This window comes from Thalassophryne amazonica, chromosome 7 (assembly GCF_902500255.1).
Source record: "Thalassophryne amazonica chromosome 7, fThaAma1.1, whole genome shotgun sequence".
In the NCBI taxonomy this organism is placed as follows: Eukaryota; Metazoa; Chordata; class Actinopteri; order Batrachoidiformes; family Batrachoididae; genus Thalassophryne; species Thalassophryne amazonica.
In genome coordinates, this window is record NC_047109.1 from 99,945,467 (window position 1) to 99,963,447 (window position 17,981).

General features: G+C 40.0%; 1 protein-coding gene across 1 annotated transcript in view; it reads left to right on the forward strand.

Annotated features, from left to right (window-relative positions):
• Window positions 1-17,981, forward strand: part of LOC117514673 (transmembrane protein 65-like) — a 165,103-nt gene that overhangs the window by 112,219 nt on the left and 34,903 nt on the right. The gene's annotated exons all lie outside the window — the stretch shown is intronic.

Below are 17,981 nucleotides of genomic sequence, written 5' to 3' on the forward strand. Positions count from 1 at the left end.
TCTGTGAATGTCCTTGAGTGCCACAGCCAGAGCCCAGACCTTAATCCGATTGAACATCTCTGGAGAGATCTGAAAATGACTGTGCACCAACGCTTCCCATCCAGCCTGATGGAGCTTGAGAAGTGCTGCAAAGAGGAATTGACAAAACTGCCCAAAGATAGGTGCACCAAGCTTGTGGCATCATATTCAAGAAGACGTGAGGCTGTAATTGCTGCCAAAGGTGCTTCAACAAACTAATGAGGAAAGGATGGGAATGCTTATGTACATGTGATTTCTTGAGGATTTTTTAAATTAATTTGCAAAAATAAAAAATAAAAAATCCCTTTTTTCACATTGTCATTATGGGGTATTGTGTGTAGGAATCTTAGGGAAAAAATGAATTGCATCGTTTTGAAATAAGGCTGTAACTTAACAAAATGTGGAAAAAGAGAAGTCCTGTGAATACTTTCCTGACCCTCTGTATGGGGGTTCTTGTTTTTTCCCAGATGTTTTTTTTCCCAGATGCAGGGAAGCCTTTCTTAAAAGAATGTTAGGGACCTGAGCATGGGGAGAAAGGAACTAATCAGCACTGTCCTACACATCAGCACAGACTGTTTTCTCTAATTATGCTGGGATACGTCAAAGGCTTGTGTGAGTGGCTTGAATCTGTTTTGATTAGTGTAGGCACAGGTCGTGTTGAAATCTAAGACAAAAGAAGCAGTCGCTGCAAGCGGATGCTTGTTTGTGGGCAGTATATTATTTTCTGTGTTGCATGAAGCCCATTAAACCACTGGAGACTTGCTACCGCAGTGAGGCTGATGCTGCTGTTATGAAGTTCGCACTGTTGCTTTGTGTTTATCCCTTGAGAGAATTCTGCAGTAGCTGCAGCAGTATTCAAACCTCAGGGTCATGGACAACAGAATGAATACAGGCGAAGGACATTCTCTTTGTTTTAGAAGCTAAGCCCAGGCTACAAGGAGGCTCTTCAGCCTCACTCCAAACTCCTGGTCTGCTCCTACAAAACTACTCCATCTAGTGACAGATCACAAATGCTGAGGGAGGAGCTAATGGCTCTCAGAGCGCCCTGTGGTTCCTGTTTCATTAGTCATTTCATGCCCTTATCCTCTTTCCCTGACACTTTCTTAAAGTCCTGCTCCACTGCTCTGATTATTGATGTGAAGTTATTAAATTTTGGTAGAGTCAGCATTGTATCTGCCTTGTTAATGAGCCCAGCATGCATCGCCACTGTCCATCATTCTTTGAGCAAAAACAAGTATATTAGTAAACAACATTCTGAGAATTTATTGTGGTGCAAAATCCACAATGTTTTCCACTAATGACTCTCACTTGTATATTGATCATTTGAAAACAGGCTATATTTACACCCTCATCTACAGCAGTATGCCCCACAAACTTTGGGTAGTTACCGAAACATTGAAGATGTGGAAAGCAGCAAACTCCAGGGGTGCATTCTCCACAATGACAGGATACCCCAGGGTAGACCCAGAATACCCTAGAGGGATTACATATCCCATCTGGCCTGCAAACCCTTTGATATCCTTCACGGTGAGCTGGAGGATCACAGAGGGACTTCTGGCTATCTGACTTGGTCTGTGGTCACCACATCCCAGTTGTGGGGAAGTGACAGAAAATGGATGGCTGGACATGAATTTCTTTTTGTACTTTCATGAACATGATTGCTTCTTGCTTTTATCTTGCTCTGTGTCATCAAATGTCAGGGAAAAGTAGAATAAAACATTTGAAAAGGACTAAATGCTCTTTAAAGTAAAGTTGGGACGAGTAATGAAGATCATTCGTCGACTGGTCTGGTATCATTGGTCATCGACTAGTCGACGACTAAATTTGACATCGAATGAATTAAACCAATTTTGAATCCTCACGGTGAAACTCAAATGTGACATTTCTTTTAACAAAGATGAGCACAAAATCACAAATACAAAAAACAGCATTATCATGAAGAAACAACGTGTATTCATTTAGTAGGCACAGAATACCTGTTTGAGCTGACTAATTCACCTGCCAAGGTTCACACACTTTCTTCAGCGAGTGAAGGGAGTGGTGGCAGCTCCAGCAGGTTTATTATTTTAATGGTTTAATGAACTTAATAAATGACTAGTTGACTAATAAAAAAGTTACTTAATAAATGGCTTCAACTAGTTGACTAATAAAAAAAAGTTAACTAGTCAGATGTTAGGTAGTCGTAGTCGACTGTAATGATGTCGTCCCATCTCTACTTTAAAGTAATAAAGTTAGTAACATGGAAAAAAATGATAATTTCAACAGGAGACTTAGACTTACTTTAATTCACTTGCTTGATTATTGGTCAAACTACGTTATCTCTCCCAGTATTTGTACATTCTCTGCAGTTCACCAGTTGGGGGTAATTAAAAATTCTGAATACCCGTATAGTTTCAATGTCCACACACATCTGGACCTCATGGGCATTTCTGTGATACAGTAGGGATAGCATCACTTTTTCCATCCCACTTCACTAAACAGTATCACTCAGACCAACTCATGTGGAACAAATGTATGGAAATGACTGTGATACCAGAACAGGGATATGCACCAAATTGATGTTCAGCACAGAGACTTTGATCTTGTCAAACCTTGCCCAAAATTCAGACCTGCAGTGACTGGGGGATAAATATAATTACATACTATTCTGCAACAGAACACTAATTGTCCTTTAAATTTTTACCCAACAAGTGGCACAAATGGTCACAATCAGGTCTGTGGTCACAGTCAGGTTTGCAGCAGTAATTTCACTTTGTCAGAGTCCATGGTGAGGATCTCTACTTCCTTTAAAATATTAAATTTCTTGTTCATGCAGGGCATGCTATATTTTCTAACCTGCAGAACTTTTTGGTGCAGACATTTTGACTTGTAAAGCACTAGTGTCACTAACAAAATTAAAACAGGTGGCTTTATTTTATTTAGTTTTGTCAGGAGTGAATGAAATGCAACCATTATTGCTGTCGGTATTTAAACCTGTGTGTTTTCCAAAACCTGTAGTTCCTTGAGTGGTTGGTTGAGGCTGGTTCCAAAAGTGTGTCACTCCTCATAGACACCAGTGTTAAACTCTCTCACTTTGCAGCATCAGTAAACATTAAAGTTGTCACGATACTAGAATTTCAACTTGATACATACCCAAGAAAATACCCAGCCATGGTTGGGTGGGGAAATGGACTGCTTTCATGGTCAAACTGCTTTACATTGATACCTCACTTTCACTCTCTAATATCAGGGTGTTTCATGTTAGGTGCTCACTACACACCAGGAGCAACTTGAAAATTACAAAAAATTTAAGAGTTTATATATATATATATATATATATAGTGAGGAAAATAAGTACTTGAACACCCTGTGATTTTGCAAGTTCTCCCACTTAGAAATCATGGAGGGGTCTGAAATTTTTATCTTAGGTGCATGTCCACTGTGAGAGACGTAATCTAAAAAAAATCCGGAAATCACAATGTATGATTTTTTGTAAATAATTTATTTGTATGTTACTGCTGCAAATAAGTATTTGAACACCTGTGAAAATCAATGTTAATATTTGGTACAGTAGCCTTTGTTCGCAATTACAGAGGTCAAACATTTCCTGTAGTTTTTCACCAGGTTTGCACACAATGCAGCAGAGATTTTGGTCCACTCCTCCATACAGATCTTCTCCAGGTCTTTCAGGTTTGGAGTTTCAGCTCCCTCCAAAGATTTTCGATTGAGTTCAGGTCTGGAGACTGGCCAGGCCACTCCAGGACCTTGAAATGCTTCTTACAGAGCCCCTCCTTAGTTGTCTTGGCTGTGTGTTTGGGGTCATTGTCATGCTGGAAGACCCAGCCATGACCCATCTTCAATGCTCTTACTGAGGGAAGGAGGTTGTTTGCCAAAATACATGACCCCATCCATCCTCCCTTCAATACAGTGCAGTCGTCCTGTCCCCTTTGCAGAAGAGCACCCCCAGAGTATGATGTTTCCACCCCCATGCTTCACGGTTGGGATTGTTTTCTTGGGGTTGTTCTCATCCTCTAAACATGGTAAGTGGATTTGATTCCAAAAAGCTCTATTTTGGTCTCATCTGACCACATGACCTTCTCCCATGCCTCCTCTGGATCATCCAGATAGTCACTGGTGAACTTCAAACAGGCCTGGACATGTGCTGGCTTGAGCAGGGGGACCTTGCTGCCCTGCAGGATTTTAAACCATGACAGCATCATGTGTTACGAATGTAATCTTTGTGACTGTGGTCCAAGCTCTCTTCAAGTTATGGCAACAGCTCTGCCCATTTTAGCAATACCTTTGTTGATGTGATCAGACCATGACAATGTACAATCAAGCCAAACCCCAAGAAGCTTCACAGTCTTTACTTGCTGAATTGTTTGGCTATCTATTTGTATATTCAATTTTGGGATTATCAGATAATTTATAGCTAGAACCAAACATTATACTCTTTGTTTTTGATATACAACCCCTGGCAAAAATTATGGAATCACTGGCTTTGGAGGATGTTCATTCAGTTGTTTAATTTTGTAGAAAAAAAGCAGATCACAGACATGACACAAAACTAAAGTCATTTCAAATGGCAACTTTCTGGATTTAAGAAACACTATAAGAAATCAGGAAAAAAAATTGTGGCAGTCAGTAACGATTACTTTTTTAGACCAAGCAGAAGGAAAAAATATGGAATCACTCAATTCTGAGGAAAAAATTATAGAATCATGAAAAACAAAAGAGCGGTCCAACACATCACTAGTATTTTGTTGCACCACCTCTGGCTTTTATAACAGCTTGCAGTCTCTGAGGCATGGACTTAATGATTGACAAATGGTACTCTTCATCAATCTGGCTCCAACTTTCTCTGATTGCTGTTGCCAGATCAGCTTTGCAGGTTGGAGCCTTGTCATGGACCATTTTCTTCAACTTCCACCAAAGATTTTCAGCTGGATTAAGATCCGGACTATTTGCAGGCCATGACATTGACCTTATGTGTCTTTTTGCAAGGAATGTTTTCACAGTTTTTGCTCTATGGCAAGATGCATTATCATCTTGAAAAATGATTTCATCATCCCCAAACATCCTTTCAATTGATGGGATAAGAAAAGTGTCCAAAATATCAACATAAACTTGTGCATTTATTGATGATGTAATGACAGCCATCTCCCCAGTGCCTTTACCTGACATGCAGCCCCATATCATCAATGACTGTGGAAATTTACATGTTCTCTTCAGGCAGTCATCTTTATAAATCTCATTGGAACGGCACCAAACAAAAGTTCCAGCATCATCACCTTGCCCAATGCAGATTCGAGATTCATCACTGAATATGACTTTCATCCAGTCATCCACAGTCCACGATTGCTTTTCCTTAGCCCATTATAACCTTGTTTTTTTCTGTTTAGGTGTTAATGATGGCTTTCATTTAGCTTTTCTGTATGTAAATCCCATTTCCTTTAGGCGGTTTCTTACAGTTCGGTCACAGACATTGACTCCAGTTTCCTCCCATTCGTTCCTCATTTGTTTTGTTGTGCATTTTCGATTTTTGAGACATATAGCTTTACGTTTTCTGTCTTAACGCTTTGATGTCTTCCTTGGTCTATCAGTATGTTTGCCATTAACAACCTTCCCATGTTGTTTGTATTTGGTCCAGAGTTTAGACACAGCTGACTGTGATGATTTACCCTCTTTTAAGAGTTTGATAATCCTCTCCTTTGTTTCAATTGACATCTCTCGTGTTGGAGCCATGATTCATGTCAATCCACTTGGTGCAACAGCTCTCCAAGGTGTGATCACTCCTTTTTAGATGCAGACTAACGAGCAGATCTGATTGGCCTCAGATCTGAGGCCAATCAGTAGATTGGCCTCTACTGGTGGTTGGCTCTCACTGCGGTATTGTATCACTTCCTGTTCCGGAGCACAGCTGTGTTTTTCTGTATCTGTTAGCTGTTTAATCTGCGCAGTTAGATTGATCTAGTTATCTAGATTACGATTTGTTTCCCAGTGTAATCTTTACGTGCCTTAACTAAAGCACTCCTTCTGCTGAATCACCTCTAAATTATTTACACATTATTCACTTTGCGTGTTTTTAGGAATCCGCTAGCTTAGCGTAGCTACTAGCTCTTAGCCGATTTAGCATGGCGGCTTCTCCTGTCTCTCCCGCACTTTTCTGCTCTGGGTGTGAAATGTTTAGTTATTCCTCGGCCTCCTTTAGCAGTAACGGTACTTGTAATAAGTGTAGCTTATTCGTAGCTTTGGAGGCCAGGCTGGGCGAATTGGAGACTCGGCTCCGCACCGTGGAAAATTCTACAGCTAGCCAGGCCCCTGTAGTCGGTGCGGACCAAGGTAGCTTAGCCGCCGTTAGTTCCCCCCTGGCAGATCCCGAGCAGCCGGGAAAGCAGGCCGACTGGGTGACTGTGAGGAGGAAGCGTAGTGCTAAACAGAAGCCCCGTGTACACCGTCAACCCGTTCACATTTCTAACCGTTTTTCCCCACTCGACGACACACCCGCCGAGGATCAAACTCTGGTTATTGGCGACTCTGTTTTGAGAAATGTGAAGTTAGCGACACCAGCAACCATAGTCAATTGTCTTCCGGGGGCCAGAGCAGGCGACATTGAAGGACATTTGAAACTGCTGGCTAAGGCTAAGCGTAAATTTGGTAAGATTGTAATTCACGTCGGCAGTAATGACACCCGGTTACGCCAATCGGAGGTCACTAAAATTAACATTAAATCGGTGTGTAACTTTGCAAAAACAATGTCGGACTCTGTAGTTTTCTCTGGGCCCCTCCCCAATCAGACCGGGAGTGACATGTTTAGCCGCATGTTCTCCTTGAATTGCTGGCTGTCTGAGTGGTGTCCAAAAAATGAGGTGGGCTTCATAGATAATTGGCAAAGCTTCTGGGGAAAACCTGGTCTTGTTAGGAGAGACGGCATCCATCCCACTTTGGATGGAGCAGCTCTCATTTCTAGAAATCTGGCTAATTTTCTTAAATCCTCCAACTGTGACTATCCAGGGTTGGGACCAGGAAGCAGAGCTGTAGTCTTACACACCTCTCTGCAGCTTCTCTCCCCCTGCCATCCCCTCATTACCCCATCCCCGTAGAGACGGTGCCTGCTCCCAGACTACCAATAACCAGCAAAAATCTATTTAAGCATAAAAATTCAAAAAGAAAAAATAATATAGCACCTTCAACTGCACCACAGACCTAAAACAGTTAAATGTGGTCTATTAAACATTAGGTCTCTCTCTTCTAAGTCCCTGTTGGTAAATGATATAATAATTGATCAACATATTGATTTATTCTGCCTAACAGAAACCTGGTTACAGCAGGATGAATATGTTAGTTTAAATGAGTCAACACCCCCGAGTCACACTAACTGTCAGAATGCTCGTAGCACGGGCCGGGGCGGTGGATTAGCAGCAATCTTCCATTCCAGCTTATTAATTAATCAAAAACCCAGACAGAGCTTTAATTCATTTGAAAGCTTGTCTCTTAGTCTTGTCCATCCAAATTGGAAGTCCCAAAAACCAGTTTTATTTGTTATTATCTATCGTCCACCTGGTCGTTACTGTGAGTTTCTCTGTGAATTTTCAGACCTTTTGTCTGACTTAGTGCTTAGCTCAGATAAGATAATTATAGTGGGCGATTTTAACATCCACACAGATGCTGAGAATGACAGCCTCAACACTGCATTTAATCTATTATTAGACTCTATTGGCTTTGCTCAAAAAGTAAATGAGTCCACCCACCACTTTAATCATATCTTAGATCTTGTTCTGACTTATGGTATGGAAATAGAAGACTTAACAGTATTCCCTGAAACTCCCTTCTGTCTGATCATTTTTTAATAACATTACATTTACTCTGATGGACTACCCAGCAGTAGGGAATAAGTTTCATTACACTAGAAGTCTTTCAGAAAGCGCTGTAACTACGTTTAAGGATATGATTCCTTCTTTATGTTCTCTAATGCCATATAACAACACAGTGCAGAGTAGCTACCTAAACTCTGTAAGGGAGATAGAGTATCTCGTCAATAGTTTTACATCCTCATTGAAGACAGCTTTGGATGCTGTAGCTCCTCTGAAAAAGAGAGCTTTAAATCAAAAGTGTCTGACTCCATGGTATAACTCTCAAACTCGTAGCTTAAAGCAGATAACCCGTAAGTTGGAGAGGAAATGGCGTCTCACTAATTTAGAAGATCTTCACTTAGCCTGGAAAAAGAGTCTGTTGCTCTATAAAAAAGCCCTCCGTAAAGCTAGGACATCTTTCTACTCATCACTAATTGAAGAAAATAAGAACAACCCCAGGTTTCTTTTCAGCACTGTAGCCAGGCTGACAAAGAGTCAGAGCTCTATTGAGCTGAGTATTCCATTAACTTTAACTAGTAATGAGTTCATGACTTTCTTTGCTAACAAAATTTTAACTATTAGAGAAAAAATTACTCATAACCATCCCAAAGACGTATCGTTATCTTTGGCTGCTTTCAGTGATGCCGGTATTTGGTTAGACTCTATCTCTCCGATTGTTCTGTCTGAGTTATTTTCATTAGTTACTTCATCCAAACCATCAACATGTTTATTAGACCCCATTCCTACCAGGCTGCTCAAGGAAGCCCTACCATTATTTAATGCTTCGATCTTAAATATGATCAATCTATCTTTGTTAGTTGGCTATGTACCACAGGCTTTTAAGGTGGCAGTAATTAAACCATTACTTAAAAAGCCATCACTTGACCCAGCTATCTTAGCTAATTATAGGCCAATCTCCAACCTTCCTTTTCTCTCAAAAATTCTTGAAAGGGTAGTTGTAAAACAGCTAACTGATCATCTGCAGAGGAATGGTCTATTTGAAGAGTTTCAGTCAGGTTTTAGAATTCATCATAGTACAGAAACAGCATTAGTGAAGGTTACAAATGATCTTCTTATGGCCTCGGACAGTGGACTCATCTCTGTGCTTGTTCTGTTAGACCTCAGTGCTGCTTTTGATACTGTTGACCATAAAATTTTATTACAGAGATTAGAGCATGCCATAGGTATTAAAGGCACTGCGCTGCGGTGGTTTGAATCATATTTGTCTAATAGATTACAATTTGTTCATGTAAATGGGGAATCTTCTTCACAGACTAAGTTAATTATGGAGTTCCACAAGGTTCTGTGCTAGGACCAATTTTATTCACTTTATATATGCTTCCCTTAGGCAGTATTATTAGACGGTATTGCTTAAATTTTCATTGTTACGCAGATGATACCCAGCTTTATCTATCCATGAAGCTAGACGACACACACCAATTAGCTGAACTGCAGGATTGTCTTACAGACATAAAGACATGGATGACCTCTAATTTCCTGCTTTTAAACTCAGATAAAACTGAATTTATTGTACTTGGCCCCACAAATCTTAGAAACATGGTGTCTAACCAGATCCTTACTCTGGATGGCATTACCCTGACCTCTAGTAATACTGTGAGAAATCTTGGAGTCATTTTTGATCAGGATATGTCATTCAAAGCGCATATTAAACAAATATGTAGGACTGCTTTTTTGCATTTACGCAATATCTCTAAAATCAGAAAGGTCTTGTCTCAGAGTGATGCTGAAAAACTAATTCATGCATTTATTTCCTCTAGGCTGGACTATTGTAATTCATTATTCTCAGGTTGTCCTAAAAGTTCCCTAAAAGCCTTCAGTTAATTCAAAATGCTGCAGCTAGAGTGCTGACGGGGACTAGAAGGAGAGAGCATATCTCACCCATATTGGCCTCTCTTCATTGGCTTCCTGTTAATCTAGAATAGAATTTAAAATTATTCTTCTTACTTATAAGGTTTTGAATAATCAGGTCCCATCTTATCTTAGGGACCTCGTAGTACCATATCACCCCAATAGAGCGCTTCGCTCTCAGACTGCAGGCTTACTTGTAGTTCCTAGGGTTTGTAAGAGTAGAATGGGAGGCAGAGCCTTCAGCTTTCAGGCTCCTCTCCTGTGGAACCAGCTCCCAATTCAGATCAGGGAGACAGACACCCTCTCTACTTTTAAGATTAGGCTTAAAACTTTCCTTTTTGCTCAAGCTTATAGTTAGGGCTGGATCAGGTGACCCTGAACCATCCCTTAGTTATGCTGCTATAGACGTAGACTGCTGGGGGGTTCCCATGATGCACTGTTTCTTTCTCTTTTTGCTCTGTATGCACCACTCTGCATTTAATCATTAGTGATCGATCTCTGCTCCCCTCCACAGCATGTCTTTTTCCTGGTTCTCTCCCTCAGCCCCAACCAGTCCCAGCAGAAGACTGCCCCTCCCTGGGCTGGTTCTGCTGGAGGTTTCTTCCTGTTAAAAGGGAGTTTTTCCTTCCCACTGTAGCCAAGTGCTTGCTCACAGGGGGTCGTTTTGACCGTTGGGGTTTTACATCATTATTGTATGGCCTTGCCTTACAATATAAAGCGCCTTGGGGCAACTGTTTGTTGTGATTTGGCGCTATATAAAAAAAAAATTGATTGATTGATTGATTTGATGCAGGTGTTAGTTTTGGGGATGAAAATTTACAGGGTGATTCCATAATTTATTCCTCAGAATTGAGTGAGTCCATATTTTTTTTCCCTCTGCTTGGTCTAAAAAAAGTAACCGTTACTGACTGCCACAATTTTTTTTTTCTTGATTTCTTATAGTGTTTCTTAAAGCCAGAAACACATTTGAAATGACTTTAGTTTTGTGTCATGTCTGTGATCTGCTTTTTTTCTACAAAATTAAACAACTGAATGAACATTCTCTGAGGCCGGTGATTCCATAATTACTGCCAGGGTTGTATTAAGGATCCATTTATTTGTTTTGATCCAATTATATAATATGCTAATCTCACAAGACAGAACCCGATTAAGCTCTGAACATGTAGGGACAGCATAATAAAGAGTAGAATCATCAGCAAACATAGTCATCTTAGCTTTACTGAGTACATACGGCATATCATTAAGAAAAACTGAAAATAAAAGAGGTCCCAGGCAATTCCCCTGGGGGACTCCACAGTCCAGAGATTTACTATCAGATAAAGCACCATTGAAATAAACTCTTTGTGACCTGTCCGACAGATAGCTCTTAAACCACGGAATTGCAGAGAAATTAAAACCTTAACTAATAAGCTTGGAAATTAAAATGTCATGGTCAATCACATCAGAGGCAGCACTGAAGTCAAGCAGTACTGTTCCCACAAGCATTGAATCATCAATTGATGTTCACCAGCTATCTGACATGTGTTATTGCAGTACAGGTGGAGTGGCCAGACCTATAAGCATGTTGGAACATTGTTGTTAAATTGTGGGAGAAGTAATCTTGCGCTTGCTTTAATACGATCTTTTCCAATAATTTACTGAGAGCAGGTAGAATGCTAATAGGCCAACTATTTGGACCACAACATGTTGATTTTGTATCTTTGGGTAATGGAATGATCTTACCCTTCTTCCAAAGTTTTGAACACACACCACTCATCAGACTCTTGTTGTGTATGTGACAGACAAGTTTTGAAATTTGTTCAACAGATAATCTCAACAGCCTACTGCCCAAGTTGTCCATTCCAGCAGATCCACCAGCAAAGAGCTAAGCAACATTTCCACCTGTCGAACATTGACCTGATGAAATTAAAATTACACAACTTGTTCTTCATAATAGAGTTTTTTTTATCAGCTCATCTGAGTTAGTCATCAGTACAATCCATTTTCTCTCAAAGTTTAGAAACCTTATAAACAAAATAATTGTTAAAATAATTTGCAATCTGAATTGGCTTAGTCAAGTAAACTCCATTCAATTCAACGAAAGAAGCACAGATAGATTTTTTTTCCCCATAATAGTGTCAAGGTCAAAAGGAAGCTCAGGAAGGGACAGGACCTTTTCTTCCAGTGCTCCTAAAGCTGTGGAATGGCTTGCCTCTGGTTGTTAGGAAGGCACCTTCATTAGTTATTTTTAAAGTTCGTTTAAAAACTCATCTTTTTTTCTCTGTCTTTTGATACCAACAAGACTTAATTTTATCATTTTATTTTAGTTTTATTTTGAGGTTCTTTTTATGTTATTGTATCTTAATCTGTATTATGTTTGTAGTGTACAGGTGGCTGTTTTAACATGCTTTATAAATAAAGTTGGAATGGTGTGGTATAATATAACTGTAAGGTATATAGGACATATTTTGTAGCATATTTTATAAAAGTAACCGTTCAGTATATTAGGTTGTCTGACGTAGTGCAAAAAACACATCCACAACAACTTTACAAGTTACAGGTCTTTATGTATTCCTTGTAAAGAAAGGAAAGCTTGACTAAGTTACTGCTGGCATCCATATTGTTTTCAGAGCTCATCCTGTGAGTGGAGTTTTCACAATTGTCAAGTTGGGATTTCTGAGTCATCTTGAATCCTGCTTTATTATGAAGCTGTTAATTAACCCGGAAGTCACATCTTCAACACCAAATGGCATTTAAATGAGATACAGTGCAATCTCGTCATATCTAACACTGCTCTGACTTTTTCTTTGGCCATCTTTCATTGTTATTACCAACAGTAAAACTGCGTCACGGCTGGCTGTCTCTGACTGTAGTAAGGTGATACAAAGCACTGGTTCTTCATCTCCTTCAGACTTGGAACTCGTAGCTTCATCCCCAAACAACACTTAAATGAGACACGTGGCTTCTTGTCTTTGGCCAGCTTTCATTTTTGTAACCAGTGGAATCAATTTCAATTTATTAATTTATATAGCGCCAAATCACGACAAAGTCGCCCCAATGCGCTTTACATAATTCACAACAACACAAATTAATCTAAAATCAAAATTAAAAGCAAGAAAAGCACATTTAAAAGATAAAACACAGTAGAATAAAAAGAAATTACAAAGCAAACACAGACAGTGGTGTCAAAAGTACACACATTTGTTACTTAAGTAGAAGTATAGATACTGCAGTTTAAAAACACTCTGGTAAAAGTTGAAGTATCAATTTGACCTCTTTACTCTAGTAAAAGTGAAAAAGTATGTGCTCCAAAACCTACTTAAAGTATAAAAGTATAAAGTAACCTTAAAAAAAAAAAAAAAAAAAAGGTCGAGGCCACTATATGAATTGAAAGCTTAATTTAAAAACTGATTCGTTCTACATGTGGCCCAAGACCCCAAACCCAAAATTCCTCCCCCAACACCACCTGCACGAAATGTTTCAATTCTAGAAGCTCTGAAATGCAATCTGGGACTATTCCAGACAATAAACTGCAGTGAGTGCAGCATCCATTTAGTGAGGAAAAAAAAACACTTTCCTTATTCAGATTCATTCCAGTAGTATTCTGCTCTTACTAGGATGCAGCAGTTTTCTAGTTTGGCAGAAAGTTCTGGAGGAATCACTGAAGAAATTAACACACTGAAAATATGGTTTGACCGAAACAAACTGTCATTAAACTTAAATAAAACAGGGATGAAATGGAGGTGTAAGAGTCACTAGGTGTTCACAGGAAACATTATTTCTGTATGTACGAGGTCTCTTAGATAATAAACCGACCCTTTTATTTTTTTTTAACTATATGGATTTGATGACATGCGATTACACCAATCATGCTTGATCCCTCGTGCGCATGCGTGAGTTTTTTCACGCGTGTCGGTGACGTCATTTCCCTGTGGGCAGGCCTTGAGTGAGATGTGGTCCGCCCTCTCGGCTGAATTCCTTTGTTTCACACGCTGCTCGAGACGGCCGCGCGTTGCTTTATCAAAATTTTTCTGGACCTGTGAGGAATATCCGAGTGGACCTATTCGAGAAATTAAGCTGTTTTCTGTGAAAAAGTTTAACGGCTGATGAGAGATTATGGGGTGTTTCTGTCGGTGTAAGGACTTCCCACGGAGCGGGACGTCCTGCAGCGCTTCCAGGCGCTGTCGTCGGCCTGTTTCGAGCTGAAATCATCCTAATTTAAGGCTCTGTTGACCCAGGACGTTGTGAGAGAACAGAGAAGATTCAGAAGATGCCGGCATGAGGAATTTATGCGGACATTCCACTGTTTAAGGACATTTTTAATGAAAGACGTACGCGCAAATTCGCCGAGTCGTTTCCGTGACGACTCGCAAATCTGTGTGCGCCGCGACAGGAAAAACACCTCCGTGTTGAAAACCCATTTGTAGAATTCAGGCGGCTTTTAATGGCTTTCAACAAGTGAGTAACTGAGAAATTGTTTAACAGCTTGGGCATGTTCCAACTTGCCCGTTAAGATTTCCAACGGAGGTGTTTTTTCCTGCCGCGACCCCCCGCGGTCGGGTCCAGCCCGACATGCGACTCTGCCCGCACGTTCTTTCATTACAAAATGACCGTTAACAATGGAATGTCGAATAAACTCCTCATGCCGACTTCTTCTGAAAGTTCTCTGTTCTCTGACGACTTACTGCGTCAACAGAGCCTGAAATGTGGAAGTTTTCAACTTGAAACGGCGAGACGCCTGCCGCCTCGAAGCGCAGGATCGCCGTCAGGCGCCGTGGACCGTCCTTAAAGCGACACTACCAGACCAAAATCTCTCATCAGCCGTTAAAATTTTTACCGAAAAGCAGCTGAATTTATTGAATGGTGTCCACTCAGTTGTGCCTTACAGTTTTGAAAAAATTTTTATCAAACAAAGCAACAGTCTCTGAGCCATTCCTAAACAATGAAAAAAATCAACGAGCGGGTGGACGACTCCTCACTCAAAGACTGCCCACAGGCGAATGACGTAACCGACAGGCGTGAAAAAACTCTCGCATGCCCACGAGGGTTCAAGCATGTCTGATGTAATCACACAAAATTCAAATCCATATGGTTTTTGAAAAAAATAATAAGGTTGGATACTTTTCTAATAGACCTCGTATGTATGTTCATTGTTAGTTGCTTTTATATTTTATTTTCTGTTGTGTTTCTATTCAGGTTCTTTTTGTCTCTTTCTTTGAAATTGTATATAATAATTATCATTAGATTATTAATATATAAACAAAAATACATTTAAGAAATATTACAAACAAATGCACCCGAACGTGAAGACAGCTGGAACTGCTTCATACTAACTTTTAACATTGAAAATGCCATAGACATGCTAACACGTTAGCGTCGCTCCCGTTTTTAAGTTATAAAATACATCTATCAACTGTTTCAGAAGACCATAACAGGTCGGTTTAACATAGAAAAGGTAAATAATACTCACAGAAGTATGCTCTTTAGGGTTTTAGCGGGGGAAAATTAAGCGAAAGAAAGAAAGAAAGAATAAATGAAACAGTAGGTCGAAGCATTGCTTCAATCTGCGAACCACTGCTTCGATTGGCTCAAAATCCATTCCTTTATCTTCATTGATCCATGTTTCTGATATAGCAATTATGTTAAGTATTTTTTTTAATTGACTTAAATATTCTTTAATGTTAAAGTTTGCATACAGACTTCTGCTGTTGAAATGGATTATTGATAATTTGTTATCCGTTTTAATGATCTGATTAAACTGTTCATCTGTATAATAGCAACAACTGTCATTAATATTTGAGAAGAAATTATTGCCCGGGTCTATATCGTGCTCCAAGTCCAGTACATTGTGGTCTGTGTATTTAAATGTTCTCAGTTCTAGTTTTCCATGATCAGCAATCCTGTGAGTTATATCCTTCTTGTCTCCAGATGTAGATGATGTAGTAGATGAATAGGTTCCTCTGGACTGTGTCATGGTGTTGTGATGTGTTTGTGTCCTCATACCTTATTGGTTGTATTTGTCCAGTTCCTCGATGTTCCTGATTACCATAACCTTCGCTTGTTCTGGTGTTCCGTTCAGTTTGATGAATGTTTGCAGTTGGATGTCCATGTCTGTTGAATTTTTCCCTGCTTTTTTAAGAGACAAGCTTTCCTGGGATGTCTGCGTTTCTTTTTGGTCAGATATTCATTGATGAATACGTTTGTTCCTTTGAGTTTCTGTCCCTGTTTTAACAATGCCATTTCTGTTTTCTGTTGACAAACCTCATTATAACAGCTCGCTTGTCTCCATCCTCTCTCCTGGGCAGGGGTGGCACGCTTCAATGTTATTACAGTCCATTTGAATACCTTTAGATTGCAGGAAGTCAGCCACCTGTTGTTCCACTGAGCTGGCCTCCTGCTCACTGGCCTCCCCTCCGCTGTCTTCTGACACCGCCCATGCGTAGGATCGAGGTTTAATATGAATTCCTGTAATAATAACGTCGTTCATCCTTGTGTACTATTCCAACTCCGCAACACGGTTCTCCAGGTGCACCAGACGCCGGTCTTTCTCGGCATTCTGGATCTGGAGAGCCTTCACTTCTTCCACCAGCTCCATAATGGATTTCTGCTGCATTTTAACAACAGAGATTTCCTCAGACAAAAAGTCCAGGGACTTCTTGATATCGTCTCCCTCCTCCGCCGTCAGTGCCTTCTTCGGACCCATGGTCAGATAAATCCGCGCTGGCACCTCGGTAAAGCCACGCCGGTGGAACTGCGCTGGCACCTCGGGCTTCAGGTGGAGCCGCGCCGGGGGAACTGCGCTGACGCCTCGGGCTTCCGGTGGATGTGCGCTGAGGCGTCAGCGTACATCCACCGGCGCTGAAGCCAAGAGTAACGCGGCTGTTTGTTTTAAAAATGTAAGGAATAGAAAGTACAGATATTTGTGTGAAAATGTAATAAGTAGAAGTCAGAAGTAGGCAGAAAAATAAGTAATGGAGTAAAGTATAGATACCTAAAAAGTGTACTTAAGTACAGTAACGAAGTATTTGTACTTCGTTACTTGACACCTCTGCAAACAGATTAAAAAATGAATGATAAGACAGTCTAAAAAAGTGGGTCTTCAGTCTTGATTTATAAATCTCCACCATGTCAGACTGCCGAATAACAGCAGGTAGATCATTCCAAAGAGCCGGACCACGGTAGGAGAAGGCTCTATACCCCACAGACTTTTTGTTCATCCTCGGAACACACAGAAGCCCTGCGCCCTGCGAACGCAAAGGCCTCGCAGGTACGTAGGGCTTAACCAAGTCCGCCAAGTAGGAAGGCGCCAGTCTATGAACAGTTTTATAAACCAACAATAAAACTTTAAAATCCAATCTGGCAGAAACCGGTAGCCAATGAAGGGATGCCAGAATGGGAGTAATGTGGTCAAACCTTCTACTTTGTGTCAAAATTCTGGCAGCAGCATTCTGCACCAACTGAAGTCCTCGAATGCTAGACTGCGGCAGGCCAGAGAATAAAGCATTACAATAATCCAATCTAGAAGACACAAATGCGTGAATCAGAGTCTCAGCATCAGCCATAGACAGGATGAGTGGAAGAGTTGAAGATGGCACTCTTGCTATTTGTACTTTTGCAATTGAGTACTTTTAGTATAGATTAAACCACCCTAATAAACATGTTTACAGCCTGGTGCAAATTAAATGTTTGGTTTCTTAGCTAGTTTTCCCGATCATGGCAATTATATGGGGTGAATTTTTTATATCACTCATTGGAACAAGCTATTTTCAATTAATTCAATTTCAATTTAATTAGCTTATAATGTGCCAAATCACAAGAAAAGCCATCTCAAGGCGCCTCACACGGAACAATTCAACATAAAATTTAAATAAATAATTTTTAAAAATTAATAAAAAAAATAAAATACATTAAAAAAAAACAGAAGTAAAAGAATAAAACAGATAAAAAATAAAAACTATTCATAAGAAAGAGAATAAAAATTCATAATTAATTTTAAGAATAAAAATATTTTAAGCCATAAATGTATGAATAATTAGGGGCATGTTTGCTTGATTGAAAGCTGTCCACTGGTGAGCTGTGTCTGCTATGGACTCCTCTATGTTTGTCTTTTCTGAACATTTTATTACAAATATCTAAGAAAATATGGTTTGCTGAACAGTTAATTGTACAATGGACCATCTAAGAAGTCTGTTCCTCAGTATTTCCGTTAAGTGAAATTACAGTATATTTTTAAATTGTATATTAGCACCATTGGCACAAATTAGCAGGTATTGGGAACTTGGT